This window comes from Aegilops tauschii, chromosome 3 (assembly GCF_002575655.3).
Source record: "Aegilops tauschii subsp. strangulata cultivar AL8/78 chromosome 3, Aet v6.0, whole genome shotgun sequence".
NCBI classification, from domain to species: domain Eukaryota; kingdom Viridiplantae; phylum Streptophyta; class Magnoliopsida; order Poales; family Poaceae; genus Aegilops; species Aegilops tauschii.
In genome coordinates this window covers 479070898-479094621 of record NC_053037.3, presented here as the reverse complement: position 1 = coordinate 479094621, position 23724 = coordinate 479070898, and positions in this window count along the sequence as shown.

The window sequence follows — 23724 nt, the reverse complement described above, 5'->3', positions numbered from 1 at the left end:
GGAAATAGATAAAAGTTTAATTTTGACATAAAAACAATAATACTTCAAGCATGCTAACCAAGCAATTATGTCTTATCAAAATAACATAGCCAAAGCAATTTATCCCTACAGAATCATATAGTCTGGCTATGCTCCACCTTCCCCACACAAAATATTCATATAATGTACAACCCCGGTTTTAGCCAAGCAATTGGTTCATACTTTTTAACGCGCTTCAGCCTTTTCAACTTTTACGCAATACATGAGTGCAAGCCATGGATATAGCAGTATGGTGGAATAAGGTATAATGATAGGGGTTATGTGGGAAGACAAAAAAGGAGAAAGTCTCACATCGACGAGGCTAATCAACGGGCTATGGAGATGCCCATCAATTGATGTCAATGCAAGGAGTAGGGATTGCCATGCAACGGATGCACTAGAGCTATAAGTGTATGAAAGATCAAACAAAAGAAACTAAGTGGGTGTGCATCCAACTTGCTTGCTCACGAAGACCTCGGGCATTTGTGGAAGCCCATCATTAGAATATACAAGCCAAGTTCTATAATGAAATGTCCCACTAGTATATGAAAGTGACAAAATGAGAGACTCTCTATCAGGAAGATCATGGTGCTACTTTGAAGCACAAGTGTGGTAAAAGGATAGTAACATTGTCCCTTCTCTCTTTTTCTCTCATTTTTTTATTTGGGCCTTTTCCTTTTTTTCATGGCCTCTTTTTTTAGTCCGGAGTCTCATGGTCTCCATCATCCTTTCCTCACTTGGGACAATGCTCTAATAATGATGATCATCACACTTTTATTTACTTTACAACTCATGAATTACAACTCGATACTTAGAACAAGATAGGACTCTATGTGAATTCCTCCGGCGGTGTACCGGGATACGCAATGAATCAAGAGCGACATGTATGAAAGAATTATGATCGGTGGCTTTGCCACAAATACGATGTCAACTACATGATCTTGCAAAGCAATTTGACAATGATGGAGCGTGTCATGATAAACGAAACGATGGAAAGTTGCATGGCAATATATCTCGGAATGGCTATGGAAATGCCATAATAGGTAGGTATGGTGGCTGTTTTGAGGAATGTATAAGGAGGTTTATGTGTGATAGAGCGTATCATATCACGGGGTTTGGATGCACCGGCGAAGTTTGCACCAACTCTCAAGGTGAGAAAGGGCAATGCACGGTACCGAAGTGGCTAGAAAATTGTGGAAAGGTAAGTGTGCGTATAATCCATGGACTCACATTAGTCATAAAGAACTCATATACTTATTGCAAAAATTTATTAGCCCTCGAAGCAAAGTACTACTAAGCATGCTCCTAGGGGAAGGGTTGGTAGGAGTTAACCATCACGCGATCCCGACCGCCACACAAAGGATGACAATCAATAAATACCTCATGCTCTGACTTTGTTACATAACGGTTCACCATATGTGCATGCTACGGGAATCACAAACTCCAACACAAGTATTTCTCAATTTCACAATTACTCAACTAGACAACTATGATATTACCACCTTTATATCTCAAAACAATTATCAAGCATCAAATTTCTCATGATATTATAATTAAAGCAAATTGCCATGCTGTTTTAAGACTCTCAAAATTATATAAGTGAAGCATGAGAGATCAATAGTTTCTATAAAACAAATCCAACACCGTGCTCTAAAAGATATAACTGAAGCACTAGAGCAAAAACTATATAGCTCAAAAAATATAAGTGAAGCACATAGAGTATTCTAATAAATTCCGATTTATGTGTGTCTCTCTCAAAAGGTGTGTACAGCAAGGATGATTGTGGTAAAATAAAAAGCAAAGACTCAAATCATACAAGACGCCCCAAGAAAAACACATATCATGTGGTGAATTAAAATATAGATCCAAGTAAAGTTACCGATGGAAGTAGACGAAAGAGGGGATGCCTTCCGGGGCATCCCGAAGCTTTGGCTTTTTGGTGTCCTTAGATTATCTTGGGGTGCCATGGGCATCCCCAAGCTTAGGCTCTTGCCACTCCTTGTTCCATAATCCGTCAAATCTTTTACCCAAAACTTGAAAACTTGACAACACAAAACTTAGCAGAAAATCTCGTGAGCTCCGTTAGTGAAACAAAACAAAACACCACTTCAAGGTACTGTATTGAAATCATTCTTTATTTATATTGGTGTTAAACCTACTGTATTCCAACTTCTCTATGGTTTATAAACTCTTTTACTAGCCATAGATTCATCAAAATAAGCAAACAACACATGAAAAACAGAATCTGTCAAAAACAGAACAGTCTGTAGTAATCTGTAACTAACGCAAACTTCTGGAACTCAAAAAAATCTACAAAAATAGGAAGACCTAGACAATTTGTTTATTGATCTACTGCAATTGGAATAAGTATTTTATCACGTTCTGGTGATTTTTAACAATTGTTTTCGTGAACAGAAAGTTTCTGGAATTTTCAGCAAGATCAAATAACTATCATCCAAGAAGATCCTATAGGTTTAACTTGGCACAAACACTAATTAAAACACAAAAACAAATCTAACCAGAGGCTAGATCAAAGATTTATTCCTAAACAGCAAGAATAAATATTGGTTTGTCTCCCAACAAGCGCTTTTCTTTAAGGCCTTTTAGCTAGGCATTGAGGTTCCAATGATGCTCACATGAAAGACAAGAATTGAAGCACAAAGAGAGCATCATAAAACATGTGAAAATCACATCTAAGTCTAACATACTTCCTATGCATAGGCATCTTATAGTCAAACAAATTATCAAGGCAAGAAAAAAATAGCATATGCATGGAAGTGGAAACAAACAATAGCAATCTCAACATAACGAGACGGAATTTAGTAACATGAAAATTTCTACAATCATGTTTTCCTCTCTCATAATAATTACATGTAGGATCATAAGCAAATTCAAAAAAATAGCTATCACATGGAATATTTTCAACACGATCCACATGCATGCAAAGTTGACACTCTTCCAAAATAGTGGGATTAACATTAACTAAAGTCATGACCTCTCCAAACCCAATTTTATCAAAAATATCATAAGATTGAACATTCTCCAAATATGTGGGATCTAAAGTTGACACTCTCCCAAACCCACTTTCAATACTATTGCAAATACTAATATCAATCTCATATTCATCATGGGGCTTAAATAAATTTTCAAGGTCATAAAAAGAATCACCCCAATCATGATCATTGCAACAAATAGTAGACATAGAAAAACTAGCATCCCCAAGCTTAGGGTTTTGCATATTATTAACACAATTGGCATTAAAAGAATTTATAATAACATCATTGCAATCATCCTTTTCATCAAAGGAACTACCAAGTAAGGGTGCAATAGCAACGATCTCATGTTTAACATCAGGAACTATAGCAAATTCATCTTCATAAATATTGGCATCATGGCCACAAGAATAGCAAGCATTATGTTCATCAAGGGATATTTCAATCAAATCATCGGAATCATCATTATCTATAGATTCATGCGAATCATTATTTTCTTCCAAAGCAACGGTCATTCTCTCAATAAATTCTTTGACATAGACATTATGAGCATAGTTTTCATAGCAACATTTAAGTATGTCAAAATTTTCAGATTCGTAGAGAGTAATACCATACTTTTCAATCAAAGAAGCAACTTCATAAGCACCCTTAAAAGCAACAAATTCCTCAATTTGTTCGATATCATAGTAACTATAAACACCCTTTGCATAAGAAGATAAGATTTCATTTTCATTAAACTCACAAAGGTAGGGAAGGTGTTTTTTAGGGTTCTTAGAGCAACAAGTAAAATCACAAATTTCACAAAGATTCCAATCTAACACAGCAATCTGTTTATTTGATTCCATAAGAGTCTCCCTTTTTCAGACAAAGGGTTACACACAAAATGAGCATGCTCATCTAAAGATTTCCCATCAACTAGGCTAGTTGGGGTTTCAGCACGAGCGCATAAGGATCGAAGATGATCTAAGTAGAACACTTTAAGTGGATCCATAACATTAGATTTTTAGCAAGCAGAGATGCAAGCAAATAGAAGGCACATGGTAACACAAGCAAACATAGATCTGGCGAGAAAAAGGCAAACGGAAAGAGAGGGCGAATAAAACGGCAAGGTTGAAGTGGGGGAGAGGAAAACGAGAGGCAAATGGCAAATAATATAATGCGAGGGATAAGGGTTTTTTATGGGTACTTGGTATGTCTTGACTTGTGCGTAGACTCCCCGGCAACGGCGCCAGAAATGGCTCGTTGTTGGGAGTCAAATCTTGACTTGACTTGGTGTAGGCCTCCCCGGCAACGGCGCCAGAAATCCTTCTTGCTACCTCTTGACACTGCGTTGGTTTTCCCTTGAAGAGGAAAGGGTGGTGCAGTAAAGTAGCGTAAGTATTTCCCTCCGTTTTTGAGAACCAAGGTATCAATCCAGTAGGAGACCACACTCGAGTCCCACGCACCTACACAAACAAATAAGAACCTCGCAACCAACGCGATAAAGGGGTTGTCAATCCCTTCACGGTCACTTACCAGAGTGAGATCTGATAGATATGATAAGGTAATATTTTTGGTATTTTTATAATAAAGAGAAATAAAGATGCAAAGTAAAATAAACGGCAATAGAAATAGCTAAGTGTTGGAAGATTAATGTGATGGAAAATAGACCCGGGGGCCATAGGTTTCACTAGTGGCTTCTCTCAAGAGCATAAGTATTACGGTGGGTGAACAAATTACTGTCGAGCAATTGATAGAATTGAGCATAGTTATGAGAATATCTAGATATGATCATGTATACAGGCATCACGTCCGCGACAAGTAGACCGAAACGATTCTGCATCTACTACTATTACTCCACACATTGACCACTATCCAGCATGCATCTAGAGTATTAAGTTCATAAGAACAGAGTAATGCTTTAAGTAAGATGACATGATGTAGAGGGATAAACTCATGCAATATGATATAAACCCCATCTTTTTATCCTCGATGGCAACAATACAATACGTGCCTTGCTGCCCCTGCTGTCACTGGGAAAGGACACCGCAAGATTGAACCCTAAGCTAAGCACTTCTCCCATTGCAACAAAGATCAATCTAGTAGGCCAAACCAAACTGATAATTCAAAGAGACTTGCAAAGATAACCAATCATACATAAAAGAATTCAGAGGAGATTCAAATATTGTTCATAGATAAACTTGATCATAAACCCACAATTCATCGGTCTCGACAAACACACCGCAAAAGAAGATTACATCGAATAGATCTCCAAGAGAATCGAGGAGAACTTTGTATTGAGATCCAAAGAGAGAGAAGAAGCCATCTAGCTAATAACTATGGACCCGAAGGTCTGAGGTAAACTACTCACACATCATCGGAGAGGCTACGGTGTTGATATAGAAGCCCTCCGTGATCAATGCCCCCTCCGGCAGGACGCCGGAAAAGGCCCCTAGATGGGATCTCATGGGTACAGAAGATTGCGGCGGTGGAATTAGGTTTTCATGGATCCCCCTGATGGTTTGGGGGTACGTAGGTATATATAGGAGGAAGAAGTACGTCGGTGGAGCAACGTGGGCCCCACGAGGGTGGAGGGCGCGCCTGGGGGGGTAGGCGCGCCCCCTGCCTCGTGCTCTCCTCGTTGCTTCCTTTACGTGGACTCCAAGTCCTCTGGATCACGTTTGTTCCAAAAATCACGTTCCCGAAGGTTTCATTCCGTTTGGACTCCGTTTGATATTATTTTTCTGCGAAACACTAAAATAGGCAAAAAAAACAGCAATTTGGGCTAGGCCCCCGGTTAATAGGTTAGTCCTAAAAATAATATAAAAGTGTATAATAAAAGCCCATTAAACATCCAAAACAAAATATAATATAGCATGGAACAATAAAAAATTATTGATACGTTGGAGACGTATCAAGGGGCTAAGGAGGACCGGAAGTGTGGAGACAAGACTCGAAGCAATGGAGCAGCAAGTTTTCAAGTGCCAATGGACGGTGGAACGCGGACTCGACGCCAACCACATGATGATCGCGGAGTTCACCAACAACCACAAGCTGGACGCCAAGAACATTGGGGAGGCCATCTTCAAGCTTCACAAGAAAATCGAGCACCTCCAAGCCCAGATCTATGACCTGCAAAACCAAAACTGTGAGTATGAATATAGATTCAAGAGGATGAGTTTGGCTGCAGATTTGAGGATCCCGGAGACGATCATCTTTCTATGATGGTGAGCCTATGCCTTGGAAGAGGGACGACGAGCCTACATCATCAACAACTCCATCATCACCACCTCCGAAGAGAGAGACATAAATACATGGGTATGGGCACTCCCCTTGGCAACTGCCAAGCTTGGGGGAGGTGCCCAGGTATCGTATCACCATCACACTTCTATCTTTACCATTTTTCTTAGTTCGATCCTTTTGGTAATATCTTGATCTAGTAGAATAAAGTTTTAGTATGATTTAGTTTTGTGTTTTGCTTTATGATCCTTCTATGTAATCGAGTCCGTGAGCTATATATAAAAAAGATTAGTTTTGAGTCAAGGTCTTGATTATCTTGCTATGATCTTGAGGGAATAAAAATAGAAGAGAAGAGAAAAAATAAAAAGAATTAAAGAGATCATATTGATCTTATGGAGAGTAATGACTTCACATATAAAAGAGTATGCTGAATAAAAGTTGTTGAGAGTTGACAAACATAGTTTTGGTCATCGTTGCAATTAATAGAAAATAATAAAGAAAGAGAGGTTTTCACATATAAATATACTATCTTGGACATCTTTTATGATTGTGAGCACTCATTAAAATATGACATGCTAAAAGTTGATGTTGGAAAAGCAAGACAACGTAATGGGTTATGTTTTCTTATATCCGAAATAAAGTATATTGTCAAGGATCATCCAACATGCTGAGCTTGCTTTCCCCCCTCATGCTAGCCAAATTCTTTGCACCAATTAGAGATACTACTTGTGCTTCCAAATATCCTTAAACCCGGGTTTTGCCATGAGAGTCCACCATATCTACCTATGGATTGAGTAAGATCCTTCAAGTAAGTTGTCATTGTTGCATGCAATAAAAATTGCTCTCTAAATATGTATGATTTATTAGTGTGAAGAAAATAAGCTTTATACGATCTTGTGATATGGAAGCAATAAAAGCGATGGACTGCATAATAAAGGTCCATATCACAAGTGGCAATATAAAGTGACGTTCTTTTGCATTAAGATTTCGTGCATCCAACCATAAAAGCACATGACAACCTCTGCTTCCCTCTGCGAAGGGCCTATCTTTTACTCTTGTCTTATACCTTATACAAGAGTCATGGTGATCTTCACATTTCCTTTTTACATTTTATCCTTTGGCAAGCACATTGTGTTGGAAAGATCCTGATATATATATCCAATTAGATGTAAGTTATCATAAGCTATTATTGTTGACATTACCCTTGAGGTAAAAGGTTGGGAGGCAACACTATAAGCCCCTATCTTTCTCTGTGTCCGAATAAAACTCCATACCCATAAGTATTGCGTGAGTGTTAGAAATTGTGAAAGACTAAATGATAGTTGAGTATGTGAACTTGCTGAAAAGCTCTTATATATTGACTCTTTCCGATGTTATGATAAATTGCAATTGCTTCAATGACCGAGATCATAGTTTGTTAGTTCTCAATGAAGTTTCTGATTCATACTTGACATTGTGAATAGATTGTTACTTTAGCATTAGAAATCATATGACAATATGTATATGTTGTTGTTATAAGAATGATCATGATGCCCTCATGTCCGTATTTTATTTTATCAACACCTCTATCTCTAAACATGTGGACATATTTTTCGTTATCGGCTTCCGCTTGAGGACAAGCGAGGTCTAAGCTTGGGGGAGTTGATACGTCCATTTTGCATCATGCTTTTATATCGATATTTATTGCATTATGGGCTGTTACTACACATTATGTCACAATACTTATGCCTTTTCTCTCTTATTTTACAAGGTTTACACGAAAAGGGAGAATGCCGGCAGCTAGAATTCGGGGCTGAAAAAGGAGCAAATATTAGAGACCTATTCTGCACAACTCCAAAAGTCCTAAAACTCCACGGAAGTCAGTTTTGGAATATATTAAAAATATTAGGCGAAGAAAGCACCAGAGGGGGGCCACACCCTGTCCATGAGGGTGGGGGCGCGCCCTACCCCCCTAGGCGCGCCCCTTGCCTCGTGGCCCCCCTGGCAGGCCTTCGGTGGCCTTCTTTGGCTATATGAAGTCTTTCTCCCTGGAAAAAAAATCAGAATCAAGCTTTCGGGACGAAGCACCGCCGCCACGAGGTGGAACCCAGCGAAACCAATCTAGGGCTCTGGCGGAGCTGTTCTGCCGGGGAAACATCCCTCCGGGAGGGGGAAATCATCACCACTGTCATCACCATCGATCCTCTCATCGGGAGGGGGTCAATCTCCATCAACATCTTCACCAGCACCATCTCCTCTAAAATCCTAGTTCATCTCTTGTATCCAATCTTTGTCCCAAAACCTCAGATTGGTACCTGTGGGTTGCTAGTAGTGTTGATTACTCCTTGTAGTTGATGCTAGTTGGTTTATTTGGAAGATCATATGTTCAGATCCTTTATGCATATTAATACCCCTCTGATTATGAACATGAATATGATTTGTGAGTAGTTACGTTTGTTCCTGAGGACATGGGAGAAGTCTTGCTATAAGTAGTCATGTGAATTTGGTATTCGTTCGATATTTTGATGAGATGTATGTTATCTTTCCTCTAGTGGTGTTATGTGAATGTCGACTACATGACACTTCACCATTGTTTGGGCCTAGAGGAAGGCATTGGGAAGTAATAAGTAGATGATGGGTTGCTAGAGTGACAGAAGCTTAAAACCTAGTTTATGTGTCGCTTCGTAAGGGGCTGATTTGGATCCATATGTTTCATGCTATGGTTAGGTTTACCTTAATACTTCTTTTGTAGTTGCGGATGCTGGCAATAGGGGTTAATCATAAGTGGGATGCTTATCCAAGGAAGGGCAGTACCCAAGCACCGGTCCACCCACATATCAAATTATCAAAGTAACGAACGCGAATCATATGAGTGTGATGAAAACTAGCTTGACAATAATTCCCATGTGTCCTCGGGAGCATTTTCCTTCATATAAGAGTTTGTCCAGGCTTGTCATTTTCTATAAAAAGGATTGGGCCATCTTGCTGCACCTTATTTACTTTTATTACTTGCTACCCGTTACAAATTACCTTATCACAAAACTATCTGTTACCGGTAATTTCAGTGCTTGCAGAGAATACCTTATTGAAAACTGCTTGTCATTTCCTTCTGCTCCTCGTTGGGTTCGACGCTCTTACTTATCGAAAGGACTACGATAGATCCCCTATACTTGTAGGTCATCACTTCAATTTAACAAGATCATTATCCACATCTTTCTTCTTTTGCACATCGCACAAATCAACAAAGTTGTTTAGATGGGTAGCGGCATCTTCACTAGAAAGGCCAGAATATTGATCTTTCATAACAAGATTCAACAAAGAGGTATAAATTTCACAAGATTCAACATCGGTAGTAGGAGTAATCAGGGTGCTAATAAAATCATTGTTGTTGGTATTGGAAAAGTCACACAATTTAGTATTATCTTGAGCCATCGTGACAAACAATCAATCCAACACACAAGCACACAAGAAGCAAGTGAAAAGAGACGAACGAAAAAGGGGCGAAGAAAAGGCAAAGGTTTTCGAAAATCATTTTAGAAGTGGGGGAGAGGAAAACGAGAGGCAAATGGCAAATAATGTAATGTGAGGGAGAAGAGTTTATGATGGGTACTTGGTATGTCTTGACTTGGCGTAGATCACCCCGGCAACAGCGCCAGAAATCCTTCTTGCTACCTCTTGAGCATGCGTTGGTTTTCCCTTGAAGAGGAAAGGGTGATGCAGCCAAGTAGCGTAAGTATTTCCCTCAGCTTTTGAGAACCAAGGTATCAATCCTGTAGGAGACAACGCGCAAGTCGCCTAGTACCTGCACAAACAATCAAGAACCTTGCAACCAACGCGATAAAGGGGTTGTCAATCCCTTCACGGCCACTCGCAAAAGTGAGATCTAATAAATATAGTAAAGTAAATATTTTTGGTATTTTTGTTGTATAGATTGGAAAGTAAACATTGCAAAATAGTAAATGAGATGCGATGTAAATAAAGGAGATGCAATATAATAAGAAAGAGACCCGGGGGCCATAGGTTTCACAAGTGGCTTCTCTAAAGATAGCATGGGTGAACAAGTTACTGCCGAGCAATTGATAGAAAAGTACATAATTATGAAGACATCTAAGGCAATGATCATGAATATAGGAATCTCGTCCGTGTCAAGTAGACCGAAATGATTCTGCGTCTACTACTATTACTCCACACATCGACTGCTATCAAGCATGCATCTAGAGTATTAAGTTCATAAGAACAGAGTAACGCATTAGGCAAGATGACATGATGTAGAGGGATAAACTCAAACAATATGATATAAACCCCATCTTTTTATCCTCGATGGCAACAATACAATACGTGTCTTGCTGCCCCTACTGTCACTGGGAAAGGACACCGCAAGATTGAACCCAAAGCAAAGCACTTCTCCCATTGCAAGAAAGATCAATCTAGTAGGCCAAACTAAACCGATAATTCGAAGAGACTTGCAAAGATATCAAATCATGCATATAAGAATTCAGAGAAGAACCAAATAATATTCATAGATAATCAAGATCATAAATCCACAATTCATCGGATCTCGGCAAACACACCGCAAAAGATTATTACATCGAATAGATCTCCAAGAACATCGAGGAGAACTTTGTATTGAGGATCAAAGAGAGAGAAGAAGCCATCTAGCTAATAACTATCGACCCGAAGGTCTGTGGTAAACTACTCACACTTCATCGGAGAGGCTATGGTGTTGATGTAGAAGCCCTCCGTGATTAATTCCCCCTCTAGCAGATCGCCGGAAAAGGCCCCAAGATGGGATCTCACGGGTACAGAAGGTTGTGGCGGTGGAAAAGTGGTTTCGTGGCTCCCCTCATATTTTTAGGGTATAAGAGTATATATAGCCGAAGGAAGTACGTCGGTGTAGCTACGAGGGGCCCACGAGGGTGGGGCGTGCGCCTACCCCCCTGGGCGCGCCCTCCTGCCTCGTAGCCGCCTCGTGGCGTTCCAGACTTCAACTCCAAGTCTTCTGGTTTGCTTTCGGTCCAAAAAAGATCATCGTGAAGGTTTCATTCCGTTTAGATTCAGTTTGATATTCCTTTTCGGCAAAACACTAAAATAGGCAAAAAAAAACAGAAACTGGCACTGGGCCTCCGGTTAATAGTTAGTCCCAAAAATTATATAAAAGAGCATATTAAAGCCCATTAAACATCCAAAATAGATAATATAATAGCATGGAACAATCAAAAATCATAGATACGTTGGAGACGTATCACTAACACTCACCGCATACACATGAGAAAAACGTTTCAACCGGACACATAGAAAGATAGGGGCTTATTGTTTTGCCTCCCAATGTATTCACCTCAAGGGTGATGTCAACAATAATAACGCATGCTATCCATATCCAACTGGATATAAGTGCCTAGATCTTTCCTCACCACATGATTCTTGCCAAAGGAGAAAAATAAAAAGGAATAGAGAGAAAAACTTCTCTTTGCATAAAAGTAAATACTGAAAAGTAAAAGATAGGCCCTTCGCAGAGGGAAGCAGAGGTTGACATGCACTTATTTTTTCGTATGCTCAACCCCTTAGTGCAAAAGAACGTCACGTTATATTGCCCCTTATGATAGCAACCTTTATTATGCGGTCTGTCGCTTTTATTCTTTGCCAGCACAAGTTCGTACAACGCTCAATTTTCTCTGACACTAAATGATCTAACACTTTTAGAAGCAATTTTTATTGCCTTTATTGCACCAATGACTTGAAGGATCTTATTCAATCCCTAGGTAGGTATGGTGGACTCCTGAAAATAAGATTTGGGTTTAAGGGTTTTTGGATGCACAAGTAGTATCTCTACTTGGTCTAGCAAAGATGGGGGGCAAGCACCACATGTTGAAGGATCTATGAAAATATAACTTCTATGTGAATATGAACAAACATAAACCATTACATTCTCTTCCTTGTCCAATGTCAACAATTTTTGCATATAATATTTTGATGGGGGCTCACAATCACAAAAGATTTCCAAGATAGTGTATTTGCATGTGAAAGTTCTCTTCCTTATACTAATTATTCATGAATTGCTTGTATGACCAATATTGTGATTGTCAAGCTTCAAAAGATTTCATTTTCTAAACCCAATGTGAAGCTACCACTAGGCATGATATGATTTCAATTTCATGACATTCAATTTAGTCAACAATTTACTCATAGGATATAAGTGAAGCACAGAGCAATTCCATAGAAAAGAGCTTTGTTGATGGGATGTGAATGCTGCTTACCTAGCCTCCCTGGCAACTAGTTGAGGACTCTATTTTAGTTAAAAACTTTCAGATCTAAGTATTTTATTAAAACAATAAGAAAAATGAAAATAAAATGATATTCCAAGAATAGCACAACTCATGTCAAGAAGCAAAAACTTAGGCTCAACCGATACTAACCGATAATTGTTGAAGAAGAACGGTGGGATGCCTACCGAGGCATCCCCAAGCTGAGACCTTGAGACTTCTTGTAATATTATCATGGAGAAAATTTTGTTTTTGCCACTCTAGATTTTGCCAATTTTCCTTATACCATTCTAGATTTTGACATTTCACTTTTGCCACTCTTAGCTTTTGACAATTATCATAATTGCCATTTCGTGGCAAAAGAAAAATAATTTATTTCATTTTTGCCACTCTTAGCTTTTGAAATGTATCACAATTGCCACTCTGAAATTTTGCTTTTGCCACGGGAATGGCAATTATGATAATTGTCAAAAACTAAGAGTGGCAAAAGTGAAATGTCAAAATCTAGAGTGGCATAAGGAAAATTGGCAAAATCTAGAGTGGCAAAAACAAAATTTTCCCATTATCTTGGGGTGCCTTGGGCATCCCCAAGCTTGAGCTTTTGTGTCTCCTTAATTCTTCTCATATCACGTTTTCCTAAATCTCAAAAGCTTCATCCACACAAAATTCAACAAGAAATCGTCAGATAAGTTAGTATAAACCAATGCAAAAACCTTATCATTCTCTACTATAGAAAATAAGTAAAATTATTATTCAACATTGTATACTAAATGCCTCTGCATATTTAATACTCCTATCCTCAAATAGAATAATTAAACAAGCAAACATATGCAAACAATGCAAACATAACAACAATCTGCCAAAACAGTACAGTCTGTAAAGAATGCAAGAGTATCAATACTTCTTAAACTCCAAAAATTATGAAAATTTTACCAAACTATAGAAAATTTATCATAGCTTATTTTGCGAAATGTTTCAACATTTTATCACATTCTTACTTTTCTAGGCAATTTTTGCAACATTGATAAACTTTCTGTTTTGAAACAGCAACATGTAGACTTGCAAAATAAGCATAATAAAGGCTATCAATGCCACTTTTAATGAAATAAATGATTCAATAATTATTCTAAAGAAAAGCAAGAAAATCTTAACTAAATAAATTGACACTCCAAGCAAAACACATATCATGCGACGAATGAAAACATAGCTCCATGTGAGGTTACCGATAATGCTGGAGACGAAAGAGGGGATGTCTTTCGGGGCATCCCCAAGCTTAGTTGCTCGGATTCTCCTTTAATATTACCTTGGGGTGCCTTGGGCATCCCCAAGCTTAGGGTCTTGTCACTCCTTATTCTCCTCGTATCGACATCTCACCCAAAACTTGAAAACTTCAATCACACAAAACTTAACGGAACTTCGCGAGATAGGTTAGTATGATAAAGAACAAACCATTTCACTTTGGTACTGTCAAAGACAAGATTCATAATTGTTTCCACACAACGCCTGCTGTAGCATATCATTTCCACAATTTATTGAAAACAGAAAGCAAGCAAACTATGCATTGAAAACAGAATCTGTCAAAAACAGAACAGTCTGCGATCATCTGGATTACTACCATACTTATGCTACACCAAACATTCTGACAAATTAGGACAACGTAGATAATTTGTATATATATCACCTGTAAAAAATTCAAAACAAAATCACATTCCAGTGAATTTTCAAAATTCTTGGACTGAGCACAAAAGGTTCTGTTTTTGGACAGAATCAAGTCAATTATCATCTACGCTATCCCAAAGGCTTTACTTGGCACTTTATTGAAACAAAAGCAATAAAACATGATCAATACAGTAGCATAATCATGTGAACACACAAAAAAAGTAGTTAAAAGTGTTGAGTTGTCTCCCAACAAGCGCTTTTATTTTATGCCTTTTTAGCTATGCATGATGAGTTCAATGATGCTTGCATAAAAGATAAGAATTGAAACACAAAGAGAGCATCATGAAGCATATGGCTAGCACATTTAAGTCTAACCCACTTCCTATGCATAGGGATTTTGTGAGCAAACAAATTTTTGGAACAAGAATCAACTAGCATAGGAAGGCAAAACATGCATAACTTCAAAACTTTCAACACAAAGAGAGGAAACTTGATATTATTGCAATACCTACCAGCATATGTTCCTTTCTCATAATAATTTTCAGTAGCATCATGAATGAATTCAACAATATAGCTATCACATAAAGCATTCTTTTCATGATGCATAAGCATGGAAATTATATTACTCGCCACATAAGCAATTTTATTCTCATTCATAATTGTGGGAGCAAACTCAACAAAATAACTCTCATGTGATTGCAAATTAAAATCATGATGACAAGTTTCATGTTTATAATTATTCAATATAGCATACATGTCATCACCATAATCATCATATATAGGAACTTTGTTGTCGTAATCAATTGCAACCTCCTCCAAAATAGTGGATTCATCATTAAATAAAGGCATGACCTCCCCGAATCCACTTTCATCAATATAATCATCATAAATAGGAGGCATGAAATCATCACAATAATTTTTCTCATCAAAACTTGGGGGACTAAAAATATCATCTTCATCAAATATAGCATCCCCAAGCTTATGGCTTTGCATATCACTAGCATCATGGATATTCAAAGCATTCATACTAGAAACATTGCAATCATGCTCATCATTCAAATATTTTGTGCCAAACATTTTATTGACATCTTCTTCTAACAATTGAGCACAATTTTCCAAACCATTATTTTCAAGAAAGATATTATAAAGATGATCGTAACATTAGTAGTTACTCACTGCATTAGTAGTTACTCACTGGGTGGGTGCACCAACGGCTTTCTAGGAATTTGAGTTGCTCAATACGGACGAAAAGATTCTTTCCTGAAATAAAAGAACGGCAGCCCATCCTACCTCCTCTACCTTTTTGATAGCCCATCTTTTTGTCTCAGTAGAGTCTTTCAGTGATGCAACCTCAATTCCATTTTTTGTAGTTTTCTTTTATAAACCAAACTAGTGATAAAACAAGAAACTAAAAGATTCAATTGCAATATCTAAAGATATACCTTCACGCACTCACCTCCCCGGCAACGGCGCCAGAAAAGACCTGGATGTCTACTACACAACTTTATTCTTGTAGATACATGTTGGGCCTCCAAGGCAGAGTATTGTAGGACAGTAGCAATTTTCCCTCAAGTGGATGACCTAAGGTTTATCAATCCGTGAGAGGTGTAGGATGAAGATGGTCTCTCTCAAACGACCCTTCAATCAAATACAAGAAATCTCTTGTGTCCCCAACACATCCAATAGAATGGCAAATTGTATAGGTGCACTAGTTCGGCGAAGAGATGGTGATAAAAGTGTAATATTGATGGTAGAAATATATTTTTATAATCTGAAGAAATAAAAACAGCAAGGTAGAAAATAGTAAACGAGCACAAAAACGGTATTGTAATGCTTGAAAATGAGGCCTAGTGTCCGTACTTTCACTAGTGCAATCTCCCAACAGTGCTAATATAATTGGATCATATAAACGTCCCTCAACGTGCAACGAAGAATCACTCCAAAGCTCTTATCTAGCGGAGAACAAAAGACGAAATTGTTTCTAGGGTACGAAACCACCTCAAAGCTATCATTTCCGATCAATCTATCCTAGAGTTCGTATTAAAATAACACGAAGCTATTCTTTCGGATTGATCTAACCAAGATTTCATACTAAAATAACACCAAAGAAAATTCAGATTCATAATATTCAATCCAACAGAAAGAACTTCAAAGAGTGCCCCAAGATTTCTACCGGAGAAACAAAGACAAGAACGTGCATCAACCCTATGCATAGATTACCCCAATGTCACCTCGGGAATCCGCGAGTTGAGTGCCAAAACATATATCAAGTGAATCAATATGATACCCCATTGTCATGTAACATCCTAAATTTTCAATTTGGAATGTAATACATAGGTCATCATAGGCATATCATATTTTTGCATTTGGGTTGTGATCCTAGAAATTCTAAGCAACTCAAGGACCCATGGAGAGAGTTGGGGATTTTATTCATTTTCATATTTGAATTTTCCCAAATATTGAAAAGAGGATCACTTTAATTTTAATTATTTTTCTCTCCGAAAATATTTCCAATATACAAATAAACAAGAGGAGATAATATGACTTCTCCAAAATAAAAGAAATATTGGAGGAAAATATTAAAATCAAATAAATATTTTATTTGGATTTTTATTTGCTATTTTATTCGAATTAGAAAAATATGCATTTTTCAAAATTTGCATTTTAGGCCAAGAAAATGTTCACTATGTTCTAAATATTTTATTCTGGACGGTGAAAATTGTTTTTGGTATTTTTAGAATTTTTTTATATTCATTTAGGATTTTTCCTTTTTCGTCGACAATCTATTTTTTTTAAAACGCGTCGCCCGACTGGGCCAACGGCCCAGCCGAGCAGGCCGAAGCCCAGCCGAGCCGCCTCTCCGCCGACTCGGGACGGGAGTCCCGAGGTTCGCCGCGCCGCCGCCGTGTCCGAGGCGGGCACGAGCGCCTCGCCCCACCCCCTTGCCCAAGCCTCACCCGACCCCCGACCTTTAAAGAATGAGCCCCCCCCCCCCCGCCGCCACCGCCCCACCACCGCAGCCCCGCCGCCTCTGCCGCCGCTCGCCGCCGGCCCACCCCGCGCAGCCGCCGCCCGTTGACCCCGCCGCCTCGCCGTAGCGCGCAGTCGCCGCCGGGACTCGCCGCCGGATTTTTTTCGGTTTAGGTAAAACTGATCATTTTTTTAAAACCCTAGGTTCAGTTTTTTTAGATCGGTTCGGTTTTCTCGGTTTTCTTCGGTTTAGGTTATTTTGCGAACGTTCGTTCGTTTTAACAAACGAATTCGCCCGTTCGTCTCTGTTAGCGGACGTTTGTCCGAAGGATTTTTCTTTTTCTGTTTTTTTCGGCCAGGGCCCTATCCGCGATTATTTTTATCACAGATTAGCCCCTGATTTTCAAACCCTCGCAACTTTTTGACCATTCGTCCAAATCCAGCGAAACCAACGCCAAAATCTTCGTCTCGAGCCCCTCTTTCTGGTTAATCAACTTGAACATGGTTTTGACAATTTAGAATTTGGTTTCAAGCAGATTTGAATTCGAAGTTCTTTTGATCGTAGTTTTCGTTACGTAGCTCCGATTCGATCGATTCTTTTTGCAAATTGAAGCTTTTCAGTTGAAATTTCAGATTGGATCTTCTTATTTGAGTTTTACCCATGCATCTATGCTTTAGTGCTTATGTATGCTATTTTTTGTTTGCGATAGAATTCCCGGAGTGCGAAGCGTGCTACTACGAGTCTCTAGGGTTTGCGGATCGTCGGCGAGGCAAGTAACACATTGATCATACCCCTTTATTACCATGTTTTTATGCATTAGTTACAATCCTCAAACACTACATGATTAGGTTGTGATTAACATGTGGGTATTGGGAGGTAGATGATGAGGTAGAACCTATTGCCCTTTTATTATCAAACCCTTGGGAGTTACTTCTACGTTATGCTTATATTGCCATGCTGTGATCGTAGACGTGGATTGGGTTTGAGTGTATCCATGACAGATGTGAGATTGTTAATTAATGGTTAACTTAAGGTGGCTACTTAAATACACATCTAGGTGGATTGGTTGCGGGCACCTGGGGATATACCAGTGATGTCCTTTGGTTCGCCACCCAGGCTCAAAGGGATCATAAGATTATTCATGCTAGAAACTTCCGTGTGCAGCCACAAGCTATTATGGGCTCTAGCATAGTTGAGTAGGTTGCATGACCTCTTTCAGTGGTAGACTAGCAGATGTAGGGGATGTAGGTTGGTACTGTCTACCCAGAGTAAAGAGTTAATGTTTCTGAAAGACTGTGTCTCGGTCATCCGTTTCTCAAACACCATGTAGTGTGAGAAATCCAACGGAGGAGGTCGAGTCTTGTGGGGAAAAGTGCGCAAACCTCTGCAGAGTGTACAAACTAATCATGGTTAGTCGTGTCCCCGGTTATGGACATCTTGAGTATCTCGTTCTTGGATCATCATGTTGATCTCATCACTCTAAATTAATTTGTTGGGTTGTTAATTACTGTTTAATTGGGATTCAGATGGGGGTACCATTCTCAATGTTTTTCAACTACCATGGTAGTTAAATAAAATATATTCCTTTGTTGTAGGGAAAAATTGGCTTTTCGCAAAACAGTATAACCATAGAGCCTCCACCAGCCATATATGCATGTAGTGATAGCATTTACTTATTCATTGCTCTATTGTGTTATCTTGCTAGCATATTCCATGTGCTAGCCCGTTTCGGGCTGCAACATATCATGTTGCAGATTTTTCAGACGAAGAGGAAGGTGCGCTAGGTCGTTGTCGTGCACTTAGCTATGCCGTTCGAGTTGATGGACTCACTTAATCTTCGAAGCCTTCCGCCGTTATCTTATTTAGATGGCCTTAGGCCATATTTATTGTAATAAGTTCTCTTTTGAGACACTCGATGTACTAAGTGTGTGATTGTAATCTGTTATAAATCCTTCAAGTACTGTGTGTGTCAGCATTACCGATCCAGGGATGACACTTAAGCACACAGATTCGGCCGTTTGTGGTTGGATCGCTACAAGATGGTATCAGAGCACACGCTGATTGAAGGACACGATCACTAAGATGAGCCATAGGTTACTCTTCTCTACCCATTTCTGACTCCTCCCCATTTTCCACTCTATAGGATGGCGGACTCAAGGAACAAGTTTGCACAACCAGATGAAGACACACCTTTTGGGAGACACTTGAAGGAAGTCACTAGGTACCTGAACATCGGAATACCAAGCTTCACCGAGACCTACACCGCCACTTTACGAGAAGAGGAGTGTTGGATGATTCGAGTTCAAGTTCCAGGAAGGACATTCACGCCAGTTACTGAGCCCATAGAGTTTTCCTTTGATGCACCAACCTGGAGTCTAGGTAAGAGCATGGCAGCCCACATCGCCAAGGGACGCATCGGTGAAGTTTATCACAAGGATCTTAAGGACACCATCTACCAGATATGTGGGCGCCGAGATGAGCAATGTGAGATGATCAGCACCAGGAGGGACAGGTCCACTGCAGCTTTCATCCAGGAGTTAAACCAGCACATTCGTCGACAGGAGAACCAGATTTGCATAAGCATGATAGATTTGAAGAAGGTGATGACCAGGAACACGGAGCTAGAAGAGGAATTCAAGTCTACACGCGACGGATACGAGGAGGAAATCGCAATACTAGTGGAGAAGAATGACGACCTGACAAGGAAGCTAGGAGTATTCATGGGAGACCCCACGCCAGGAGGAGATGACGACCATCCCGAGGACTACATCATCATCGACGACACCGACTCCGACCCCGATAGTAGTGATGATGATTATGAAGATGAAGCTGGAGCGGATATCATGGAGTCTTCCACCGATCAAAATTTATAGTAGACCACCATATTATTAGTAGTATTTTCCCCATGTATATAGTAGTAGTCCGAGCACTGTGAGGATAGTTAGATCGATTGTACGCCCTTGCTTGAATTAATTTGGTGTGATATGAATGTGTTTGTCTCATGTGCATATGGGTAGTGCTTTCTCATTAGACCTCATTCTATTCTAATCTCTCCCCTCTAAACCCATCAGATGCCTCCGAGACGTGACCCCGGATTTGTCTTCCCACCGGAGCTCACTCAGTTGATCCAGCAGCAGAATGCCTTGATGCAGTTACTAGTCCAGAACCAAGGCAACAACAACAACAACAACAACAAAAACCCACCGCCACCACCTCCTGTTGACAACTTAGCCCGTTTTCTGAGGTTACAACCGCCGGTGTTTTCCGGTAGCACCGAGCCAATAGTCGCTGATGACTGGCTACGCAGGATTGGAAGGGAGTTGACCACCGCAGGTGGCACAGATGCAGAGAAGGTGCATTTTGCCGCACATCAATTGGATGGACCCACAGTCGCACGGTGGGAGAATTACACAGCCACTTTCCCTATAGCCAATGTCACTTGGGAGCAGTTTCAGCCAGCATTCCGCACTGCTCACGTCTCAACTGGAGCTATGAGCATGGAGAAGCGTGAGTTTCGCAACTTACGCCAGGGAAATCGTACTGTGGGGCAGTACGTGGATGAGTTCAGTAAGTTAGCTCGCGATGCCCCAGATGATGTGGCCACAGATGGAAGTGCTGAATGATGAGATGAGTATGCAGTTAATGGTGGCAACATTTAACAACTACCAGGAGTTGGTAGACAAGGCTCTTATGATTGAAGGAAGCAGAAGCAGATTGAGAGCCGCAAAAGGAAGTATGGACAGGGGAAGTACAATTCATGAGCTCAGCAGAAGCCTCGTTTTACCCCGAACTCGGGAGGTTATAGCCATAACCATGGAGGCAACACCCACAATGGAGGAAGTTCGCATAACCACAGTGGCCCCAAGAATGGAAATGGGAATGGAGTAGGTAGCAATCAGAACCGTTCTAACCCAGCCACACCGGCCAAGAAGGACCAAAGCCATATTACTTGTTTCAAGTGCGGGAAGACTGGACACTATGCCAATGAGTGCCCTGAAGCAAAGGCTGGTAATGGCAATGGAAGCTCTGGGAAGAAGCCCAACCCTTTCAACAGGGGACAAGTGAACCACGTGAACGTGGAGGAGGTTGAAGAGCAGCCAGATGCAGTTGTCGGTAAGTTTTTGGTGAAGTCGTTTACCGCTCTTGATCGTTCTTTTTGATACTGGTGTATCGCATCCATGCATATCAAGGGGATTTGTGGACAAGTTTAAGTTACCCACCTTAGCCCTTAGGTCACCCATGCTAGTAAGCTCACCAGGAGCAGAGTATATGGCCAGCCGATGGTGCGATCGGATACCCTTAACCATTGGTAGCCACGTTTTCCCCTCAGACCTAATAATTTTGTAATTGCAAGGATTTGATATAATACTCGGCATGGATTGGCTATCGAAGTATGGAGGGAACATTGACTGTGCGAGTAGGTCAATTCTGCTCACCACCCCAGAGGGAAAAAGGATTAAGTATGTATCCAGGCACGCGCCAAAGAGAATGCAAGTAAATTCCCTCTCAGGAGTTGTTCAGGAGGAAGTGCGTGTAGTGAAGGATTACCCGGATGTATTTCCAGAGGAGCTACCAGGAATGCCGCCGGATCGATATATTGAGTTTTTGATAGAGTTGTTGCCAGGCACCGGACCGATATCGAAAAGACCATACGAGATACCCGCAAATGATCTGGAGGAGATTAAGAAGCAGATTAAGGAGTTATTTGAAAAAGGTTACATTCGATGAAGTTCGTCACCGTGGGGAGCCCCAGTGCTATTGGTTGAAAAGAAGGATGGATCTTTGAGAATGGTTGTTGATTATCGGGCATTGAATGAAGTGACGATCAAGACCAAGTAGCCGCTACCGATGATCAATGATTTGTTTGACCAGTTGCAAGGAGCTAAACTATTTTCCAAGATCGATCTACGATCAGGATACCACCAGTTGAAGATCCGAAAATAGGATATACCTAAGACAGCCTTCACCACGAGGTACGGGCTATATGAGTACACGGTTATGTCATTTGGATTGACTAACACCCCTGCCTATTTCATGAGTATGATGAATAAGGTGTTCATGGAGTTCTTGGATAAGTTTGCCGTGGTGTTCATAGATGATATTTTGGTGTACTCGAAGAATGAAGAGGAGCACAAGGAGCATTTGTGTTTAGTTCTTGAGAAGCTCAGGGAACATCAGTTGTATGCCAACTTCAGCAAATGTGAGTTTTGGATGAAGGAAGTTGGATTTCTTGGACATGTTATATCAGGAGAAGGTATAGCAGTGGATCCTACCAAGGTTCAGTCTGTCACTGATTGGCTAGCACCCACCTCAGTTGGAGAGATCCGCAGTTTTCTCGGACTCGCGGGATATTATCAGAGATTCATTGAGAATTTTTCCAAGATTGCGAAGCCCATGACGGAGTTGTTGAAGAAGGACACCAAGTTCAAATGGACAGATGAATGTGAGGCAAGTTTTCAGGAGTTGAAGAAACGTTTGGTTGCAACCCCAGTGCTGATTCTGCCGGATATACGCAAAGATTTCCAAGTGTATTGTGACGCTTCCCGCTTAGGACTTGGAGGTGTACTTATGTAGGACGGAAGAGTTGTTTCATATGCCTCAGGTCAGCTTCGACCGCATGAGTTGAATTATGCCACGCATGATTTGGAGTTAGCAGTTGTAGTGCATGCACTCAAGACCTGGAGACATTTTCATATTGGAAACTGTTGTGATGTGTACACGGATCATAAGAGTTTGAAGTACATTTTCACACGGAAGGGGCTGAATCTTAGGCAGAGGAGAGGTTGGAGCTTATAAAGGATTATGATATGAAGTTGCACTATCATCCAGGCAAGGCCAATGTCGTAGGAGACGCTTTGAGCCGGAAGAGTTACGTCAATACCCTCGTAAGCGGAAGATTACCAAAGGAGTCAGCCAAAGATCTCAGGGAGCTTCGTTTGGAGATAGTCCCTAGAGGTTTCGTCGTGGCAATGGAGGTGCAGTCGACATTATTGGGAAAGATTCGAGAAGCTCAGAAGGATGATAAGGAAATTGCTGAGATAAAGGAGAAGTTGAGCAAAGGAAAAGCCAAGGGATTTCGTGAAGATGAGCACGACACCTTATGGTTTGAGGACCGTGTTTATGTGCCCAATAATGCGGAGATCCGGAAGTTAATACTTCAGGAAGCTCATGACTCGCCATACTCGATACACCCCGGAAACACCAAGATGTATTTGGATTTGAAGGAGCATTTCTGGTGGACTGGAATGAAGAAGGATATTGCCGAGTATGTAGCCGTATGTGATGTATGTCAGAGAGTGAAGGCAGAACATCAGAAGCCAGCAGGATTACTGCAGCCTATGCCGATACCCGAATGGAAGTGGGATAAGCTTGGCATGGATTTTATCACCGGATTGCCCAGAACCGGATCGGGATATGATTCTATCTGGGTAGTAGTGGATCATTTGACCAAATTGGCTCACTTTATCCCAGTGAAGACCACCTATACAAGTGCAAAGTTGGCCAAGATATATATATGACCAGGATCGTATGTCTGCATGGAGTTCTGAGGACCATCGTATCAGATAGAGGAACGCAGTTTACTTTGAAGTTTTGGCACCAGTTGCACCAGACTTTGGGGACCAAG